This window comes from Dreissena polymorpha, chromosome 6, assembly GCF_020536995.1.
Source record: "Dreissena polymorpha isolate Duluth1 chromosome 6, UMN_Dpol_1.0, whole genome shotgun sequence".
NCBI classification, from domain to species: Eukaryota; Metazoa; Mollusca; class Bivalvia; order Myida; family Dreissenidae; genus Dreissena; species Dreissena polymorpha.
In genome coordinates this window covers 58,031,925-58,055,340 of record NC_068360.1, presented here as the reverse complement: position 1 = coordinate 58,055,340, position 23,416 = coordinate 58,031,925, and the positions used below count along the sequence as shown (strand labels likewise).

General features: G+C 35.5%; 1 protein-coding gene across 3 annotated transcripts in view; it reads right to left on the bottom strand.

The window, feature by feature from the left end:
- Positions 1 to 6,859, bottom strand: part of LOC127835214 (zinc finger protein 345-like) — a 46,917-nt gene extending 40,058 nt beyond the window's left edge. For 2 of the 3 annotated variants that reach the window (XM_052361538.1, XM_052361539.1), the window contains exon 1: positions 6,721 to 6,805. The gene's annotated coding sequence lies outside the window, so the exon portion shown is untranslated. Of the gene's footprint in view, positions 1 to 6,720 lie in introns of all 3 variants that reach the window. The other variant, XM_052361537.1, reaches the window with a different exon arrangement.
- Between the last annotated feature and the right edge of the window lie 16,557 nt (positions 6,860 to 23,416).

Here is a 23,416-nt window from a genome sequence, read left to right as displayed (position 1 = left end):
GATGTATTAATGCCCCATATTGGATAAATATCGGCAATATACCGACCGAAAAGCACTTCATGTGACGACCGAAAAGCACTCCCGCGACAGCACAGAATCACCGAAAAGCACTCAATTTCTTCATATTTTCATGAAAGTAAGCCATAAGTGCCGTTTATAATGGATTGAAAACATGTACGTATTAATTAAGTAATTAATCACTTCGTTAAATATTGATTTAAGTGTAAAGATCACGCACAAAAGTATTTTTATTTGCAACCGAAAAGCACTATCGCGCCAGCATAGAATCACCGAAAAGCACTCAATTATTCTATATATACATGAAAGTAAACTATAAGGGCCGATTTTAATGGAGTGAAAAAATGTACATATTTATTTAGTCAATAATGACTTCGTTAAATGTTGATTTAAGTATAAAAATAAAAAAGGCAGTTCTTCTTTTCATTTGCATCAAATTAAAGGTTAAAGACCGAATGTTTAAAAAAAAACTGCTATTTTATGAATATATATCAAGCACGTACACTTAACCAAAAAATACGATATTTCTTTATTTAATGTAGAATTTTGAAAAAGTAAAGCGCTTTATACATAACAATGCTTCTTTCTGGTACTTCTTGAGTAAATAAACAACAATGTACAGCATATTATATTTGTACATAATTTATAAAAAGAACTATGCGCGTCCCATTGAACGTTGAGTTAAGCGAGAGTTGAGAATTAAATTACACATTCATTGTTTCATTATTTCTTTTTTACATTGAAATGATTAAAAAATTAAGTCAGAAAACCAGCTTTGCTGCATTAAATGACCTTTAACAAAACGCCATCAGACCCGAATGAATACACGTCATTTATTCCAAGCAGGTAAATAACAAATACTATAATAAAACAGGGGAAGTCTACACTGTGTATAAGCAACCTGCTGTGGGTATCGTATCAGCTCAATACACAGGAACATGGTCATAATGGCTACTGTACTGGAAAAATTGGATTTACAGTCAAAATAACCAATTTCGTTTAAGTCTACACTGTGTATTAGCAACTTGCTGTGGTGATCTTATCAGCTCAATACACAGGAACATGGCTACTGTACGGAAAAAAATGGATTTACAGCCAAAATAACTGATTTCGTTTATTGCTGAAGTGGTGTGTATTTAAATTAACAACGAGCATTGATCCACCTCACCGTTGCACATTATATTAAATTAATTAATTTAATGAACTAATTAAAGGCGGCGCTAATAAAGTGTGAAGGTGGAAATTAAGAAATAAGATATATTTTCGCATGACACTGAATACACACGATACATGGATAAAATATAAATAAGACACATTTGAATCTTTCATTTCTCCAACAAAATAGCACGTAGTCACATATATCAGATAGCTTAAAGACCAGAAAACAATATAAGTTAGACACATTTGCATCTTACATATCTTAAAAAAAACAAACATGTGAATCTAAAGCAATACATTTATTACTGACACTACCTTTTCTATATGTTGGCGGACAGCATAAGTTCAAAGAAGGAACCACAATTAAATAAGATCCATTTTCGAATGATAATGATTGTATAGCAAGAAGTCATATATTAATTCTAGCTAAACTTGCATTAGTTAAAATAATTGTGTTCATTAAGTTCACATCAATCTGTTCTGTAAAAAGAGATAGAACAGATTAAAGACGGCGCTAATAAAGTGTGAAAGTGCGCGTGCCTTTGAACGTTGAGTTAAGCGAGAGGTGCGAATGAAATTACACATAATTAAAAACTGATAATATTGTGTCACCTTGCATTGTGCTAACATCAATAACTCAAAAGTGTCTCGATGCTCGCGCAATAAATGGTTTTAATGGAACCATTAAAATCGCTATTATTAATACAAAGCACATGAACTAAAATTCATGCTGCAATTTCTATTTAAGAGTTTCACGTCAATTAGAAAAACTTAAAACATTTACATCAATTTACGTATAAGATGATAAACAGCATGAAGTGCTTTTCGGTTGGTACATTGCCGATATATTTATAACTTGCTACCAGTTGATTATAACTATATATTTTATTTGATATTTTACATGACTGTCTTAGTCCTCTAAGCCGAAATGATCCGTAAACTAAAAAAGTTTCTTTGTGTCGTATTACTTAAACTAAATTTTGATTCACATCGTGCATCGAATCATTTCTGTCGGTCATGTCGGTTGATATTCATTATTTTTCTGGGATTGTTTTAGTATGATGCTGCTGCCTTTGCAAATATAACAGAATAGTTTATTTTTGACTTAAGCATGTGAAGCTCATCGTTATTAACATACATATAAATAACAGCATGCGTTGAAGTACACCCAAAAACACACATAATTTTAAAGAATAAATAATCTAAATAAACACGAAATATATTTCGTGAACATATTTCGTGAGAATGGTACATGGATGGGTTTAATACACAGTGGTCACACAATGTTATGCATATAGGTTTACAAAAATATAGATACAGTTACATATTTCTGACCTTATTTTTTTTTGTGAAAAATGTACTTCTATTTAACACTACATATATATGACATTTTCTCTTATTTTAAAGCATGTTAAACAATACATGGCTAGCTTTCTTAATACAGTTTTGTTTGTGCTATTAAGTAGTTTAATAAACATGAACATATTCGGTCGGATTCTATAATATTTCGGAATTAATGCATTCCTAACATCATTATAATAAGGACATTTAAGAACAAAGTGAAATTCATCCTCGATGTCATTTAGGTTACATAATATACATTTGCGTTGATCTCTGTCAATAAGTGTATATTCAGTTATTATCCTTTATAAAAGTGCGGCTCGTGTGAATTTGTGAATAGCAGAAGCATTTGTCTGCTTAATTAAGATCCGTGTTAGTGTTCGTGTGTCGTATGAATAGATATCGTTGCAGGAAATTACAATGATCCGTAAATTTAAGATCTGTACAGTATTGACGAAATCAGAATGAAGTATCTGGCTTATTTGGTATTTTTCCACACATGTTTTTCTTAACTTTTATTTAATTTAAATCCGTTTATAGGAACTCTATATATATATATATATAGCGAGAAATTGAGTGCTTTTCGGTCTTCACAGGAAAAGCATTTCGGTCGGTATATTGCCGATATTTATCCAATTTTGTAGTATAGACATACAATCATATAACCATTAATTAACTAATTAAACCCGTTAACACACACTAGAAACGATATATTGCATATATATAGCGAGAAATTGAGTGTATTTTCGGTGCTTTTCGGTGCTATTCGATGCTTTTCTGTACTTTGCGGTGATTGTATGCACCCGTAAATAACTATGTATAGACATCGTGAACAATACATAGTGAGCAATCTACCCATATATACAATATATAATCATATCATAATATATATATATATATATATATGTACTGTGCACGGTACTTACCGAAAAGAAAGGCGCAACTTCAAAAACGTCCCTCTCGTACATAAACTGGAGCGTTTTATATCCAGAATACGAGAACACTGTGTACGATCCCTTACACAAATAATCAGACAAGTACTTTGTCTGGCTATGTCCCACTACTAAAGGCATTGTAAGTAAATAAAATCAAACACAACAATTCGAGCACAAGGTCAATTAACACACTTTATATCAACACCGATTCATAAAATGTTTATATGATTTATATCGTGATCAAAGCTAGACTTGTATTGCAGTTATGATTTTTTTCTTAACAAAAAACTTCTTATTTAAGTATTCGGATCGGAACGGTTTGACAACAAGCTGTATATCTACCCAAGACCCAAATCTTCGATTGACAGTAAGTAAGAACAACATGCCAAGAGCAGATATACAAGGGTGGCACTAACCTGTGATCGCGACCATTGTATCCTTAATTGGCAGTTGTTGTTACTGTGTCCCCGGAAAATTTCAGGGTATTGCATGAACCATGTCACGAAATTGACATTTAACTGGTAATATCAATGTCAAAAGTAGCAGTAACAGACATAGTTACCGTGACTTAGTGGTCTAAGGTGCCCATCTACCTACCCAGGGGTTGTGGATTGATATGGCATCTTTTCATATTGGTATTAACACGGCCGTAGGAATAGGTCCATTGTTTACATTACAATGGTATCAAATAATGTATGGTCGGTTGGGAAAGTGATGATTTTATCACCTTTTCCGGGTAGTCCTATAGGCATTTGCGCGTGTACAAAACGTTAAAATAGGCCGACTTTGACCGCGATTTACAGGCTGAATCTGAACCTGCCTTAAAATATTTTTAGATGGTTAGAAACTGTGGAGGTTCTCCTGTACTACAATACCATTATAATTAATATCGAGTCAATAATACTGTTTTATAACCCCGTTTACCTTCTCCGGGTTTTCCTTAAGGCATTTCCGTGTGTAAAAAAAACCGTTAAAACAGGCTGACTTTGACCGGGATTTACAGGCGGACTCTGACCCTGCCATAAATTATTTTGACATGGTTAATAACTGTGGAGTATCTTCTTTACAACGGTACCATTATAATTAATATCGGACGAATAATAATGCATTTATAACCATTTTCGCTTTGATGCTTCGCCTTATTTCATATTATGCTTTCTCACAATATTTTTTACATATTTAGAAACAGTGGAACAATACCGTAACAACGGTACCAAAAATGTATGGTCGGCTGGGAAAAGGATGCTTTTATAACCCCTTTTAGCTTTTCCGTGTTTTCCTCAAGACATTGTTCTGTGTTAAAAAAAACACGGTATTTTTCGGTCAACTTTTACCGCACAGCGATTTACAGGTTAACACTGTCCCTGCCATAAAATATTTTAACATTATTAGAAACTGTAGAGGATCTTCTTTACAACGGTACCATTACAATTAATATCGGACGAATAATAATGCATTTATAACCATTTATATCGGTTCCTGGTTTTCTTTACGGCATTAGCGTGTGTAAAAAAAAACCGTTAAAACAGGCCGACTTTGTCCGCGATTTACAGGCCGACTACGATCCTGCCATAAAATATTTTCATATGGTTAGAAAATGTAGAGGATCTTCTTTACAACGGTACCATTATAATTAATATCGGACGAATAATAATGCATTTATAACCATTTATATCGGTTCCGGGTTTTCTTTACGGCATTTGCGTGTGTAAAAAAACCGTTAAAACAGGCCGACTTTGTCCGCGATTTACAGGCCGACTACGACCCTGCCATACAATATTTTGATATGGTTAGAATCTGTAGAGGATCTTCTTTACAACGGTACCATTATAATTAATATCGGACGAATAATAATGCATTTATAACCATTTATATCGGTTCCGGGTTTTCTTCTCGGCATTTGCGTGTGTAAAAAAAACCGTTAAAACAGGCCGACTTTGTCCGCGATTTACAGGCCGACTACGACCCTGCCATACAATATTTTGATATGGTTAGAATCTGTAGAGGATCTTCTTTACAACGGTACCATTATAATTAATATCGGACGAATAATAATGAAGTCATAACCATTTATATCGGTTCCGGGTTTTCTTCTCGGCATTTGCGTGTGTAAAAAAAAACGTTAAAACAGGCCGACTTTGTCCGCGATTTACAGGCCGACTACGACCCTGCCATAAAATATTTTGATATGGTTAGAATTTGTAGAGGATCTTCTTTACAACGGTACCATTATAATTAATATCGGACGAATAATAATGCATTTATAACCATTTATATCGGATCCGGGTTTTCTTTTCGGCATTTGCGTGTGTAAAAAAAAACGTTAAAACAGGCCGACTTTGTCCGCGATTTACAGGCCGACTACGACCCTGCCATAAAATATTTTGATATGGTTAGAATCTGTAGAGGATCTTCTTTACAACGGTACCATTATAATTAATATCGGACGAATAATAATGCATTTATAACCATTTATATCGGATCCGGGTTTTCTTTTCGGCATTTGCGTGTGTAAAAAAAAACGTTAAAACAGGCCGACTTTGTCCGCGATTTACAGGCCGACTACGACCCTGCCATAAAATATTTTGATATGGTTAGAATCTGTAGAGGATCTTCTTTACAACGGTACCATTATAATTAATATCGGACGAATAATAATGCATTTATAACCATTTATATCGGATCCGGGTTTTCTTTTCGGCATTTGCGTGTGTAAAAAAAAACGTTAAAACAGGCCGACTTTGTCCGCGATTTACAGGCCGACTACGACCCTGCCATAAAATATTTTGATATGGTTAGAATCTGTAGAGGATCTTCTTTACAACGGTACCATTATAATTAATATCGGACGAATAATAATGCATTTATAACCATTTATATCGGATCCGGGTTTTCTTTTCGGCATTTGCGTGTGTAAAAAAAACCGTTAAAACAGGCCGACTTTGTCCGCGATTTACAGGCCGACTACGACCCTGCCATAAAATATTTTGATATGGTTAGAATCTGTAGAGGATCTTCTTTACAACGGTACCATTATAATTAATATCGGACGAATAATAATGAAGTTATAACCATTTATATCGGATCCGGGTTTTACCATAAAGATTTCCGGATAGTTCCGGGTTTTATACCTCGCCGGCGAAACGACCCGGATTGGTTAAATGATAACAAATAAATTTAAAGTTCTAAAAACTGCAGATATATTAAAGAGAGATACCAATGCTTATTGACAGGAAATGCTTTTACAGGCATGTTTATAACTGCTTACCGCATCCCACAGATAAAACTGCTTGTATAAATGCTTCAATATTAAACGTATTCGATTGCCATTTGTTGTTTGGAAGCGGTCAAACGGTAAAAGGATTTGAAGTCAAAACGGTCTTCTTCCCATTAGTGCGGGGCTCCTCTGGAGCATCGCACTGTGTCGAGGCTCCAGAGATAAAATGGCCTCAAAGATAAGATAAGATAAGATAAGATTTATTTTGAGTCGGCAAGGGTTAAACAACAAACATAAGCTCAGACAGCTTGTACAACCGACTATAAAACATGATGAATAATAAATAACAAGTGTATAAAAGCTGAAAGACTGGAAACAATTTGTTCTACAATTAAAAGGCAGATATACACATAAATATATAGCATGATATTACAACATCAGATATGGTACTAAAAAATTTAGATTTGTTTACATTAAAAGTCAGATAATTTTTTAAGAGAAAGAATAAAATATCAACTAAGACACAGCATGCAGAGCATAAAAAACATATCAAGCATAAAGAGCATACATAGCATGCAGAGCATACAAAGCGTACAGAGCGTACAAAGCAACCTGAGTATACAAAGCGTAGGGCACATAAAGTATACATAGCATACATAGCAATTCAACGCAAATAAAGCACATAAAGCATGCCAGGCATACAAAATATACTAGGCATACACAGCACACAAAAATACACCTAGCAAACAAGGCATATAGAGTATATAGAGCAAGAAACACATGCAAAGCACACAAAGTATACATGCAAACAATGCATATAAAGTATATAAAGCACACAAAAAACATGCAAAGCACACAAAGAGTACAAAGCATACAGATCACACAAAGCATATAAAGCATATAGGGCCTACAAAGCATATATAGCATGCAAAGCACACAAAGCATACAAAGCTAAGAAAAACACTAACAGCATATAACATTTAAGTAAAAATAAAGCATATAGAGCATGCTAAGCAACCAAAGCACACAAAGCTAAGCAAAACTGACATTATATAACATTATAGCAGAAAGTGTACTTGAAACTAAGTGATGTGATGCTCCCTTGCTGTGGAAATCCCATTCAGTCTACAGCATTTGCACCTACAGATTGCTTAGACGGCAACACAAATAAAGTGATTTTTTCCTAGGAGTTCGTGGCAACTGACGAGGCGAGTGACGTTATAACAACGTGTTACATTTCCACTGCTCTTTAAGTCTGTTCAATATAATAGCATTAGTTATGAGCCATAACAATTAGAACGACGTTATTAATATCCTTTAATGTAGATACCAACTTGCCAGTGATGAAGCATGAGAAAGTTTAGAAAATCAACGATTTATCACAATGATGATAATCAAATTTTAAATTAGAAACGATAACCTGTTGAACTTTTCATAGACGCACAGACACGGAAAGCCGCGATGTATCAGTCATTAATCGACATAAAGTTTAAAGCCACTGACGCTCGATTTGTCATTGTCGGCTTGGATACTACTTACATGTTCCCCGGGTACTCTTAAGTATACTTACATGTACCTCGGGTACGGTATATATACTTAAATGTACCCGGGCGATATTAGACTGTACCCGAGTTGTATTCCCGCCCAAAATCCGATGTCGTAAAACGTGCTACCGATTACTGTAGAACGAGATTGTTTATCTTAAACACACTTCTCTTTAGAAAAAACACTACATCAACATGCTTTTTGAGTATGAGTCTCGATGATATAGAGGCCATTTTAAAGAAAATAGACATTAATGTGAACAAAATTAATAAAAAAAATAGCTGACAACGGTCGATTTAGCGTTCAAATTCCTGGGTACGTTTAAGTTTATTTACCGTACCCGGGGTACATGTAAGTATACTTAAGAGAACCCGGGGTACATGTACGTAGTACTCGAGCGGACAGTGATCAATCGAGCGCCACTGACAGGTAACTTAACAAAGGGGCCAAACTAATCACCCTGACACATTCCTAAGATGGCAACACAGTTTATCAATAGTGATTTGCAATGTACACCTTTCAAAAAGAAGGAATTGTATATTTTTTAAACATATCTTACATAAAAACATCTCAGCATCTTCATTAATTAAAACTTAAATGCAAACACCAAGATACTTGTGTTGTTTGTATTATGTTCTCGGTATATTGCATTACAGCTAACACCTCATGGCTAACATCTGATTAATAATAAAACATTGCGAGTGTATAAATCTTTAGCTACAATGGCCGTTTGCAACTGTCGGAGATCTCGGTACCAAACGAATCATACATTTTTGTATTTTAATCCTGCTACAGTCTAAAAACCTTTAAGGTGATTATGATATTGCTTGGAGAATTTTCGTTTATATAGGTTGAATCATTACGGAATTGCTCCAGCAGAAAGCTAAAATCTGTCAACATTCGTGTGATGTGATTCAGCTGATAACTCCCGATAATATTTTGTTAGCACCATTTGTAGCTTGTTCAGAGTTGTATGACGTAAACCACTATGCACGAAGTTAGCTACAGTACTCAATTGAGCATTGTTCTGAGAAAACTGGGCTTAATGCATGTGCGTAAAGTGTCGTCCCAGATTAGTCTGTGCAGTCCGCACAGGCTAATCAGGGAAGACACTTTCCGCCTAAACTTGATTTTCGGTAAGGATGGACTTCCTTGAAACTAAAAATACCATAAAAGCGGAAAGTGTCGTCCCTGAATAGCCTGTGCGGACTGCACAGACTAATCTGGGACGACACTTTACGCACATGCATTTTGCCCAGTTTTCTCAGAACGCGACTCAATTATTTACGCAATAAGGGAATTAACAAGAGTTTGGTTGTATCTACGATACGATTTTGTCTGATATAACCTAGTGTGCGTTACTGGGCTTAACACGAACTGCACACAGAATTCACACGTTGTTCAATGTCCGTTTCGGAATCCGGAGAAGCCCATAGAATTCTAATACATGATATTTTGTTTGGCTTAATATATTACACGTTAATTGTTATGTCTGATAGATAAACTGCATGGTGCTTGGATTTAAACTGTATAAGGTATGTTTTGGCTGCGTTTTGTTTCAGCGTATTGTGAAGAATTCAAAGAATAATATCATTGTGGAAGGCTTCAACACGGGTTCGAATGATAGGGTTAACCCATAGTGGACTCTCCCATCCTTCTAAATTAGATAGTCATCCATCCAACGACGACCCGTATAAAACATCTAACGATATAAGTGTACATGATTGTTTCCAATGTATCTGGAACAAATGCATGCAACAATTGAATATCTTCCAAAAAAAAAAAAAAAAAACATAACCCGCTTCGAGATCATTGATAATTATTTTTTAGTATTTCATAAATGATGCATAAACAATTACATTACTTAGAAGAATGCACCGTTCTAACGGAAAGTGTTTTAATCGGTAGAACTTATAAGTATGTAGCGGAAAGCCTAATTACACTTTTTAATACGTACGTGGGACATCATATTTAACATGCTTTTTCTAATGCGGCTCATTACTTCCCCGGTTCAAACAAATGTCACTTTGAGCAAGGCAAAATATGTTACCTTTATTTAATTAATTAGACACGTGTCGTTCTTTTGATCCGAAACACTGCTTTGATCCTGATTTTACGATTTAACTTCAAGGTTATATAGCAAAGAATAAAACGCCCGTTTTTATATGCATTACTTTTCAGCTGTCAATCAAACTTAGTGATGAGCCAATCAGATATCATCGACATTTTAGTCGCCAATTAAATACGGTATGAATAATATAGTATGAATAGGGCATTTGTTTATAGAGTTCACAAGGATGCCAATCGTGCCCGGAAAACATTTAGCGGGGAAAATGCGAGAAACAGGACCTCGTTCCAGAGACGACTGTTGGTTTTTAAGTACCCTGTTGAGGTACCAAATACTCATTGGAAAGATGAGTTAATTGGTAAAGGTTTATTGGGAGATCAACTTCAAATTAAGCGTTTACAAACCATAAACTGCAATGTAAGATATCCATCACTGATTGTATTTCACCATGGGTAGATGAATTACAGTAGGTCATACTGTGCATTAAAATTATGTCCATTCAAGAAGATAAATGCACTAAAATGCAACTATTTCGACAAAAAGTACTCTCGCTCATGACTTACTAGTAACTAGTTAGGTAAATACTATCGAACCTCTTCAAACGTCATTAGTTGACCGATTTAGTGTTGGGTATAATTGTGATCGGCAATGTGTTGATCCGCATCAGTTTCTGCATAGCAATGTAGCCTTATATCAAGTGAATTTTTGACGGAGTTTTTTTAGTTTATTACGTGTAGCTGAAAATTGTTCAAGGTTATGGCATCGTTAAGTTAAAACTTGTTACATTAAAACGGTCTAAATGACTTTATGAGCAGTCTTAAAATAGTCGGTTATAATGACAGCAATAACATTAGCATCAGGGGTCGCATTAGTTCATGTTCAACCTTATTTATGTTCAAACGCTTATTTGATATCCTTTTATGAGGATAAACTAATACATAATAGGTTATAATTGCATATCGGCGGGTATTAATTTTCTTTCGCCATCTACTGTGGACATAATGTATATATAAATGTATGCACCTACTGATTTGAAGATCTTCAAAACAATATCGTATGTGGATGCTGCAGGAAATTCGAGAATACTAGTTATATGAATGTCATTGTCGTCTAGCTCTAGACTGCGTGCCATACGTTCGAATTCACTTAAAGGGGCCTTTTCACAGATTTTGGCATTTTTTAACTTATTCATTAAATGCTTTATATTGATAAATGTAAACATTGGATCGTAAAAGCTCCAGTAAAAAATCAGGAATAAAATTAAAAAAAGGAAAAGAACATTGCCCGGAGCAGGTTTCGAACCAGTGACCCCTGGAGTCCTGCCACAGCCCTGAAGTAAAAACGCTTTAGCCTACTGAGCTATTCCGCCGAATACACATTCTTGACGTATTTTATACCTTATATAAGCAATATTCGTAGTTTCACAAAATTTAACGACAAAAACAGAACTCTCCAAATTATTCAATCGTTTCGCGTTGCAACGCTTTATAATTTTTAGATTTTAAAATCGTCAAAAGATGCATATAATGGCTATATTAGAGCATGGTAAATGTTCAGTATTACTGTTTCCTCACAAATATCATAACTAAAACGAAAATGTGCGAATCTGAAACAACTTTTTTCAATTTTGTCAATTTACCAAAGCGTGAAAAGATCCCTTTAATGTTTTCCGAAGGGTTGTGGTTCGCACTCTGTTTTATACTTTCTCGCGAAGCTCATGTAGCGACTGTTCAACACATAGGTGATTTGCTGTTCAAACGCTTTATAAGGACATCGGATATCGTAGCAATATCGCTATCAGAGAGGCTAGCAGGATGATCCGGTTGAGACTCGGTCGAAAATATACGTGTCTTTTTGAAGTCAGCCTGTAAGACTACTACTAAGAGCGGTCCTCTTAGAGGTATCATGCGAAGTCACTGCAGGCGTTTTTAACGCCACATGAGTACTTACTGCGCGTTTTACTCATACTTTTAGTGTATATATGTTGTAACCAGTGGTCACAAAGAGCTCCTATGTCTAATTGATATCGTGGGTATACATGTTCAACAAACTGCATTTCGACTAAGTTCCTTTTTTGTGCAGGTCGGATACGTACTTCTGCAGTACGATACATTTCATGGTAAAAATGGAAACATTACATTGTGCATAAAATAATGTGTATGCTCTCTACGCCTGAATCTTTACATAAAATTAAGGTTTAAATGTGTCTCTGTATGATTTCAAAGAAGCAAGACGACGGTGGCAAAACCACTGGCGTTATGGTATTTTTTACCCTTGTGTGTTTATGCATATTAAACATTGGACTTATTTGGTAAATAGGGTACTTTTTATTTAATTTTACAATTCAAGCCCACGTCAACGTGTTTATAGGTTGACAAATACGCGTTGAAATGTTTTTATATGCCGAATAACGCGGGAGCTGGTGCCAACGCCTTCTCCACAAACACTGCAACTGTAAGACTGCTCCCCCGTGTGAATCTTTTATTATGTATGTTCATGTTAAAATCACAATTCATTATATCTCGTTTGACTTGCGGGCAGCTTTCATTTGGAGAACTTGTACCTGCTCCACTTTGGACATGTTGGTGCCTTTTGAACTCCTGTATCGCGAAGAACTCTCTCATATACGGAGCAGTCTGGTGCGAGACGAGATCCCATTGAAACAAACAAGAGAGCATGAAAGGCCAAACGTCGCCCAGATTCCAAAGAACTGACCTGCTCTGTGCAGCCAAAGATGTCATTAAAACGAATGTTCTAACCAACTATCATGAATAGTAAACAACCTGGCGGCCACGTTTTTTTCAACAGACAAGAACAATTTTCATTCACATCTAAGATATCATTAAAACAAATATTATGACCAAGTTTCGTGAATATTGGAAATAAATGTGCATTTAAGAGAGTTAACAAGTTTTTACAATGGCCATATAAGAAAAAAGAGGGCAATGATGGCCCTATTTCGCTCACCTGAGAGGAGTCGGTTCATTCAATCTTTACCATATGTCAAACTTGACCTAGATATTGTCCAGACAAACATCCTGGTCAAGTTTCATCATTATTGAACCAAAACTCTGGCGTATGGAGTGTAATTGTTTTTGTAAGATTTGACCTGGTTATCTATATTTGGAGTTGACCCCCTTACCAAACATCAACTTAATTGCTTACAAAAATAACAAGGGCTGTTTGTAAAACATGCATGCCCCCATGAGCTGTCAGTTGAAGTGGCAGCCATTGTGTGAATACGTGTTTTGGCACTGTGACCTTGACCTTTGACATAGTGACCTGAAATCAATAGGGGTCATCTGCGAGTCATGATCAATGTACCAATGAAGTTTCATGATCCTAGGCGTAAGCTTTCTTGAGTTATCATCCGGAAACCATTTAACTGTGTCAAGTCACTGTGACCGTGACCTTTGACCTAGTGACCTGAAAGTCAATAGGGGTCATCTACGAGTCAAGATCAATGTACCTATGAAGTTTCATGATCCAAGGCCTAAGCGTTCTTGAGTTATCATCCGGAAACCATTTTTCTAAGTTGAGTCACCGTGACCTTGAGCTTTGACATAAAAATCAATAGGAGTCATCTGCAAGTCATGATCAATGTACCTATAAAGTTTCATGATCCTAGGCGTAAGCGTTCGTAAGTAACATGCATCATCCAGAAACCATTTTATTATTTCGGGTCACAGTGACCTTGACCTTTGAGCTAGTGACCTGAAAATCAAGAGGGGTCATCTGCGAGTCACGATAAATGTACCTATGAAGTTTTATAATCCTAGGCATAAGCGTTCTTAAGTTATCATCCGGAAACCATTTTACTATTTTGGGTCACCGTGACCTTGACCTTTGACCTAGTGACTTGAAAATCAATAGGGGTCATCTAGAATCATGATCAATGTACCTATGAAGTTGCATGATCCTAGGCATAAGCGTTCTTGAGTTATCATCCGGAAACCAATTTACTGTGTGGGGTTACCGTGACCTTTGACCTAGTGACCTCAAAACCAATACGGGTCATCTGCGAGTCATGATCAATGTACCTATGAAGTTTCATGATCCTAGGCATAAGCGTTCTTGAGTTATCATCCGGAAACATCTGGTGGACGGACGGAAATACATACGGACGGACCGACATGTGTAAAACAATATACCCCACTTCTTCGAAGGGGGCATAAATATTATGGCCAAGATTCATAAAATCTTAAACAAAATTGTGACCTCAAGAGTGTTTACGTGGATTTTGTATAATATAATGAAAATTAGGACAATCTAAGGGCAATTATTATGGAATTAATTATGTGATTTTGCTCGTTATCAAACTTGACCGAGATCTTTCAGCAACTTTGATAAAAAAAGCTTAAGAAATGTGAATGCTACAGTGTTTACAAACCAAATGCGGACGGACGGATTGCGGACAAAGACCAATCCTAGTACCTCACCTGAGCAATCAGGTGAGCTAAAAAGTGTGTTTCACCAATCTAAGAAATTTCCAACTTGTCAGAGAAATCAACAAAACCAATGTATTGACTAAGTTTCACGATGATGAGGAAAAAATGTGACTTCTATAGTGTTAGATCACAAGGTTTCTTTTGTCATGTAACAGCTTATAACATATCGTTTATTCTTATGAGTTGTTTCTAATGATGGAAATTAATAAGGGGTTATTTCAATAATATGCATATGCAATGTTAGAATGAAGTTTGAGATTTTAATAATACATTTTTGGGAGATATTTGTTATTTACAAATAATTTAAGAGTACATATAAACCAAGCCCTGGTTTAAGATTTATTTCAAGTTAGAACACAAATGCGTTTACACCCTGGGTGGGGTATAATTGGGATCAATAAAATGAAAAGTCAATTAGATAAAAGGATCGAAGGACCATATACTTAACAATGAGTTCAGGGTCAGGATATATAGACACGAGGTTAATTGTACCCACACATGGTCATTAAAATAGCACAGATGAAAGGGTCACCAAAAAGCCTTATTTGCATGAGATACACAAGTTATGGCACTGACAAATATAACGGGATTACTCTTTACCAATATAAATTAATTAGATTTCAGTATATTATGCAAGCAAGTAAAGACATGAATATAGTGATCCTTCTAGAACATTCTGACAAGTCAACCAATAAATAATTAGCACACTAGCTAAGGACCAATCAAAGTTTTAAAAGGAAATACATGTATATGCAAATTAACTTAAATACAAAATGTAGATGTTGAGCGAGGAAAAATAAAATCTGCGGTTAGATTTGAAAAAAACTTGGAGAGTTGTCACGTCTTCTTGACGTGGCGGCCATGTTGGCTTCCGCGCTGTAAAATTGTATTTCGTGTACATAAGCAAGCGTTGTGTTAAAAGAAATATTCGACATAAATAAATCGTGATGAAATCAGAAATGAACTTTGGTTGTTACTGTGTGTTATCAACGAACAACGTGTAATTACGTGACACTCTCTAGTCACATAAGGAAAACTGCCCCACCCCCTTGCGGCCATGCTTTTTAACCAATCGGGACCACTTGCGAACTCATCTGAGATATATATAAAACCAATCTTTTCACCAAGTTTCATGATGATTGGGTAAATAATGTGACTTCTAGAGTGTTCACAAGCTTTTTTTACAATATAAATATAAGAAAACTGCCCCCCGGCAGCCATGTTATTCAACTGACCGGAACCATTTTTGAACTCAACTCTCGTATCAAGGAAACAAATGTTTTGACCAAATGTCATGAAAATTGGGCCAAAAATGTGACTTCTAGAGTGTTCACATGTTTTCATTATATACATATAGAGAAAAATGCCCCGCCCACTGGCGGCCATGTTTTTTCACCGATCTAGACCTTTTTCGAACTCCACTGAGATATCATTAAAACCAATGTTTTGACCAACTTTCATACTGATTGGGCAAAAATTGTGACTTCTAGAGTGTTTACAAGATTTCTCTATAGCCAAATAAGGAAATCTGCCCCGCCCACTGGCGGCCATGTTTTTCAACGAATCGGAACCACTTTTAAACTCAACCAACATATCATTAAGGCAAACATTTTGACCGAATTTCATGAAAATTGGGTCAAAAATGTGACTTCTAAAGTGTTCACATGTTTTCAATATATACACATATAGAAAAATGCCCCGCCCACTGGCTGCCATATTTTTTCACCGTTCTGGACCATTTTCAAACTCGTCTGAGATATCAATAAAACCAATGTTTTGACCAACTTTCATGATGATTGGACAAAAATTGTTACTTCTAGAGTGTTTACAAGGTTTGTCTGTAGCCAACTAGGGAAAATTGCAACTATATACCTTTAGAGAAAAATGCCCCGCCCACTGGCGGCCATGTTTTTTCACTGATCTTGACCATTTTCGAAATCGTTCGAGATATCAATAAAACAAATGTTTTGACCAACTTTCATGATGATTGGGCCAAAGTTGTGACTTCTAGAGTGTTTACAAGGTTTCTCTATAGCCAAATAAGAAAAACTGCCCCGCCCACCTACGGCCATGTTTTTCAACGGACAGGAACCACTTTTGAACTCAACCAACATATCATTATGGCAAACATCTAGACCAAATTTCATGAAAATTGGGCTAAAAATGTTAGTTCTAGAGTGTTCACATGTTTTCACTATATACATATAGACAAAAATGCCCCGCCCACTGACGGCCATGTTTTTCACCGATCTGGACCATTTTCGAACTCGTCCGATATATCAATAAAACCAATATTTTGACCAAATTTCATGATGATTGGGCAAAAATTGTGACTTCTAGCGTGTTTACAATGTTTCTTTACAGCCAAATAGGGAAAAATGTCACAATATACATATAGAGAAAAATGCCCCGCCCACTGGCGGCCATGTTTTTTCACCGATCTGGACCATTTTCGAACTCCTCCGAAATATCAATAAAACCAATTATTTTGCCAACTTTTATGATGATTGGGCAAAAATTGCGACTTCTAGAGTGTTTAAAAGGTTTCTCTATAGCCAAATAAGGACAACTGCCCCGCCCACTGTCGGCCATGTTTTTCAACGGACCGGAACCACTTTTAAACTCAACCAAGATATCATCAAGACAAACATTTTGACAAAGTTACATAAAGATTTGGCATGAAATGTGACTTCTACAGCGTTTACAAGGTTTTTCTTTTTTTTTGACCTAGTTTTTTGACCCGGCACGACCCAGTTTCGAAATCGACCGAGATTTCATTGGGACAAAGCTTCTGACAAAATTTCATGAAGATCGGACAAGAAAAGTGGCCTCTAGAGTGTTTACGAGCAAATGTTAACGGACGGACGGACGGACATATGACGGGTCACAAAAGCTCACCTGAGTAATCAGGTGAGCTAAAAATGCGACGCCCCAGGTGGCAATGTTTTTCAACCAACTAGAACAATGTTTGAACTCGTCCAAAAATATCACTGGGACAAATCTTCTGACCAAGTTTTACGAAGATCAGACACTAAATGGCCTCCAGATTGTTAACAAGGTTTTACTTTAGCCATACAGCCATAAAAGGAAAAATGCCCCGCCCTCTGGTGCCTATGTTTTTCAACCAACCGAAACTTTTTCAACTCATCTGAGATATCATTGAGAAAAAACTTCTGACCAAGTTTCATGATGATCGAAGAGTAAATGTTGCCTCTATAGAGTGTTAACAAGGTTTTACTATATAGCCATATAAGGAAAAATGCCATGCCCCCTTGTGGCCCTGTTTTTCAACCAACACAAACCATTTTAAACTCGTCCAAGATATCATTAGGATGAATCTTCTAAGTTTCATGAAGATCGGACAATAAATGTGGCTTCAAGAGTGTTAACAAGGTTCAACTAAAGCCAAATATTATATAATATTATACCATATAAGGAAAAATGCCCCGCCTCCTGGTTGCCATATTTTTAAATGAAACAATAACATATTTCTAAGGCGGACCAACAACGTTTCCAATTCTACGGCAGAGTATTACTTATAAAACCGTGTGGAATTGATTGAATGAAGCAATTGTCATAACTGTTTTAAATTGATAATAACGCTTGATATAATATGGCCGAACTTCCATAAACAATATTGATACAAAATTGAATATTAATAGCATAAGTAAAGCGTGAATAATATGGGCAAAATTGAAACATTTAATAAAAAACGAATTTTTCGAATGATGTTTAAGCATAATCATATCATATACCTTGTAATGTTTGCGCTTTTATAAAAAACAAATCTTATTATATTAAATATATTTTTCTTTTTAATCCGGCAACGTGCCTGCTTAAACTATAATCAAATACAAGATTGTACTATGAATATGATGGGAGCATAGCGATGACGAAAATTTGTTTATACAAAAGAATACATAATTTTTTTACATGTAATATCAGTTGCATTTATGGCCTTTTTAGCAAATATATAGGAAATACATTCGAAACATATGAAAACTAGGAATCGGCTGTTTGCCTGCAAGTTTTGTTTGTGCAAACAATTTGTGACCAAATGTTCCGCATACCTATAGCTTTGTGTCCCCTTTTTTATCTTTTCATCTCCAAAAGTTATAGGTGCCCGGTAACTCATTAAACCTGAATGAGATGAGTGGCGTACATAAGAGTCATTTATATTTGCGATGGAATCAACTATGTGCTCCGCAACATGTTTGTTCAAGCTAACGAAGGCAACCAGATCATGCCCGCAGGTGTCGTACCACAACAGCTCCTCATCTTTTCTATAAAAACTGTCATGTAATGTGATGTAAACATGTCTGGACCTTCACAGTATCTGTCGATTGAGGCCAATACCTCCGGATTGCCACAGAGTTTTGTCAACATCCCTTGATCTAGAAAGGGATTTGCATGTATCGACTCGATCAACACAGGAGCTTTTATTATTCAACATCTCTTGATTAACACAGGTGTAAGCATATTATGCCAACGTCTCTACAGCAACACAGAGGATTGCGTGTGATGTCAACTTCTGTTTACGACAAAAAAGCATTTCACGTCTTTGCTTTTTTTTAACCAAACAAGAGATGTGTTTGATCAGAAACACAATGCCTCCTACTGCGCCGCTTTGAGTTTTTTTATCACTTGACAGGTTCATATAATTTGCTCCCTTTAAAGCTTATTACTTCCCTTAGATTTGTTTTTTTACCTTTGACCTTGACGGATAACCTTGATCTTGACCTTTCACCATTTAAAATGTGCAGCTCAATAAGATACACATGCGTACTAAATATCAAGTTTCTATCTTCAATATTGCAAAAGTTATTGCAAAAGTTTAGCCAAGGTCAAAGTTTGTGACAGACAGACAGACGGACAGACAGACAGACAGACAGACAGACAGACAGACAGACAGACAGACAGACAGACAGACAGACAGACAGACAGACAGACACATACAATGACAGTCAGACACGCCAAAACAATATACAACCGATCGTTCGATTCGGGTGCATAAAAATCGTGCGGATAAGAGAAACTATTTAGTTAGTATGTGTTGACGATGCCTCTGCTGATGATTATAATGATGATAAGGGGGGATGATAATAATAAGGTTGAAGAGATAGAAGAGATGTGCATATAATTTAAGTTATTTTGCTTTTAAACTATACATGCTCTAGTTGTCCCTGTTTGGGTTAGGCCAGCTTTGTTTCAAGGAATAGAATTTAACGAAACAAAGTAGAGGGCAAATATGCAATCTTAAATACCAAACTTAACATATCTGGACATTGTTGTTTAAGACATATGTTTGGCAATGAAAGCTACATAAGCGATAAGAAAAATTCGAAGATAAAAAGGGGCATACATTGTGTACGTTGAAAATTGTATGAGAACTACTGAAACAAATATGCATCTACGACACAGACGGTCAGACAGCCGGACGGACGTTCAAGATGATTCCAGTATATCACATTTATTTCGTATCGAGGTGTTCTCTGTTCTGTGCAGCCCAAGATGTCATAAGAACAATCCGACGGACAAAAGTCGATCACAAAAGCTCACCATGAGCACATTGTGCTCAGGTGGGCTAACAAAATCGAAGAAGTTTAAACAGGCAAACACTTTCTTTGCAGCATTTTTTAAAATTCTAATATCTTACATAAATCATCAAATGTGCTGTCGCACTGGAGCATAATACACCCTAAGAAAATTACAAGTCAGTTCATAATAACTGTTCAATGGCATATACATAACAAGAGCTGTCAGAGAAAAACGCGCTCGACTATTCGAGTGTTTGACAGTTTAACGTAAGCCATTATGGAGAGGGGGGTATAATGTGGGTGTGTGGTTATTTAAGTGATGATCTTTCAACAAGGAAAAAATAAAAAAAAATTGGGGGAGGGATTCTTGGGTGGGGCATGGGGGATGGTTTGGGTGGAGTGCATTGTGGTATGTCAGGTGTTTTGTCAATGTATGAATAAAATGTGATCATAAATAAAGAATTTATGGCAATTTAAGCAAAATGTTGAATTAACTAAGTATAAAGGGGCCATAATTATAAAGGGCCATAATTCTGTCAAAATGCTTGATACAGTTGTCTGCTCTTGTTTATAGATTGAGGTCATGTTGGCAAATAAGTATTCAAAATATACAAGGAATATGTCAAAGGACATAGGAAATATTTGGGGTAGTACGCAAACTTTAACATGATAAATCTAAGTATAAAAGGGGGCAATAATTCTGTCAAAATGCTTGATACAGTTGTCTGCTCTTGTTTATAGGTTGGGGTCATGTAAACAATTATGCAAAATATAAAAGCAATATATCAAGGGACACAGGAAATAATTGGGGTAGTACGTAAACTTTAACATTTGCACACTCACGCTAACGCCAACGCCGGGTTGAGTAGGATAGCTCCACTATAAATATTTCACATATAATAAGCGAGCTCAAAAGATAAACAATATGGCTTTATTTTATTCAGAGTTAGCTCTACTTACATTTTTGTTTGTGTAATCCTTTACATACTGTAGTAGCGATAGTTTACAAAATTTAATATACAAATACAAACGATATGAGCTTGTTATGTTGTTAGATTTTTCAAGATCCTTTAAAACGATTTGACATAATTACTAAACAAATGTGATAAACAAGAGGTGTGTTTGTCAGAAACACAATGCCCCCTACCGCTTTGAATCCATATATTTGACCTTTGACCTTGAAGGATGACCTTGACCTTTCAACACTCAAAATGGGCAGCTCCATAAAAAACACGTGCATGCCAAATATCAAGTTGCTATCTTCAATAATGCAAAAGTTATTGGCAATGTTAAAGTTTTTAGACGGACGGCCAGACTGATTGACAGATATACAGACTGACAGATAGTTCAAAAACTATATGCCACCCTTCTCATGCCTTTCCACAGGCCATTTACCGATCCCTCGCCGGGACGCTTGAATTTCGAAATCAGAGTCCCCGGGCGCTTGTAATTTTCCGATCAGTTTATTGTTCAGTAAAAAAAGTGGAGATTGTAAAAAATCAAGGTTTCTCTATCAGTGTATCAATATTCCCTGTTTTAAAAGAGCACTCGATACCTACTTTCACAAGTCATCGCCAAAAACACCACATGGGGTAATGGATAATCTTTTTATTCTAAATGCTTTAATCGAGAAACAGCTACAGAATAAAAATAAACTCTTCTGTTGTTACATCGATTACCGGAAAGCATATGACGTCATAAATAGGGGTCATCCTGGTATAAAATAAGTCGATTAGGAGTTGATGGCAAGTTAATGTCTATTATTCGTTCGATGTACAATTAGGTGAAACTCCAAGTTAAACACACGAGTTCCCTTTCTAACTTATTTAGTAGCAACGTTGGCCTTTTGCAAGGAGAAATAACATCGCCGATCATGTTCTCACTTTTCGTGAATGATATAGAATTCAGTCTTCAAAACGGATTAAACGCTGGTATAACACTTGATCAATTATCGGTTTATCTACTCCTATTTGCGGACGATGCAGTTATTTTCTCCGAAACCAAATAAGGCTTACAGGAATCTTTAGTCAACCTAGAAATATATTGTTATAAGTGGAACTTACTGTCAACATTTTTTTTATTATTCAATATAAAACAAATAATGTAAACATGTGCATAAGCAAGAACAAAGTTATAACATGCAGCAATGATAATGTTAAACATATTATACAATATATGCTAATATTTATATTTTTTACCTATATATAATAATTAAACTATATATGAGTTGCATAAAGTGGGGTAGATAAACAACTTGACTAGATTATGAAAGTTTAATGTGTTTCCAATTTTGTTCAAAAATGTTAAGTGTATCGTTGTTGAGGGCTATTTCCTTTTCAATTTGGATCTTTAGTTTTAAATAATTTATAAAACAGTTTAAAGTAGGTTTTTGTTTTTTATATTTCATGCTGAATATAAAATATTTCATTAATATAATAATGTGGTTAACAGTGTTATTAATTTCTGGTATTTTACAAGTATTTACACCGACACTGATATTTGAGAGAGACAGTTTTATTATTAATTGTTGTTTCCCTAGAAGAGTTGTCAATTGATTCCATAGAGATTGAATTTGTTTACACACCCAGAAAAGGTGTTCTATTGTTTCAATATGTTCACAACACATATCACATAGATTTGTGTTGGATAGTTTGCACTTAAAAAGATATTTACTTGTAGCTATGATTCTCTGGATGTATTTATATTGAAAATTTCTCAGTGTGCTACCAGTAAGTGATTTATATGGCATGACATATATTTGTTTCCAATTAAAATCTTTTTCTCCAAGAAGGTTTTGCCATTTAGTTTGAGCTTTGGGGATTTCGGCAGGGTTTTTAATTTGAAGAGTGTAAAATCTTTTGTTCGTTTTGTTTTGTTTTGCAATTATGTTTTCTACGAATGTTTTTTTAGTACATGGTGTGTTATTTGTATTGGTAGCAGCTTTAATATGTATGGGTATACTTTTGATCAATGTGTAGTACATCAGGAAATTACTTGTAGGTATTCCGTATATATAGCATAAGTTTTAAAAAGAGTAGAAGTCGTTTATTCTGTTGTCGTATAATTGATCTACATATTTAATGTTTTGTTCAAACCAATGTCTATAGAACAACGTTTTATTGTTAGTAGTTATATCTTTATTGTTCCAT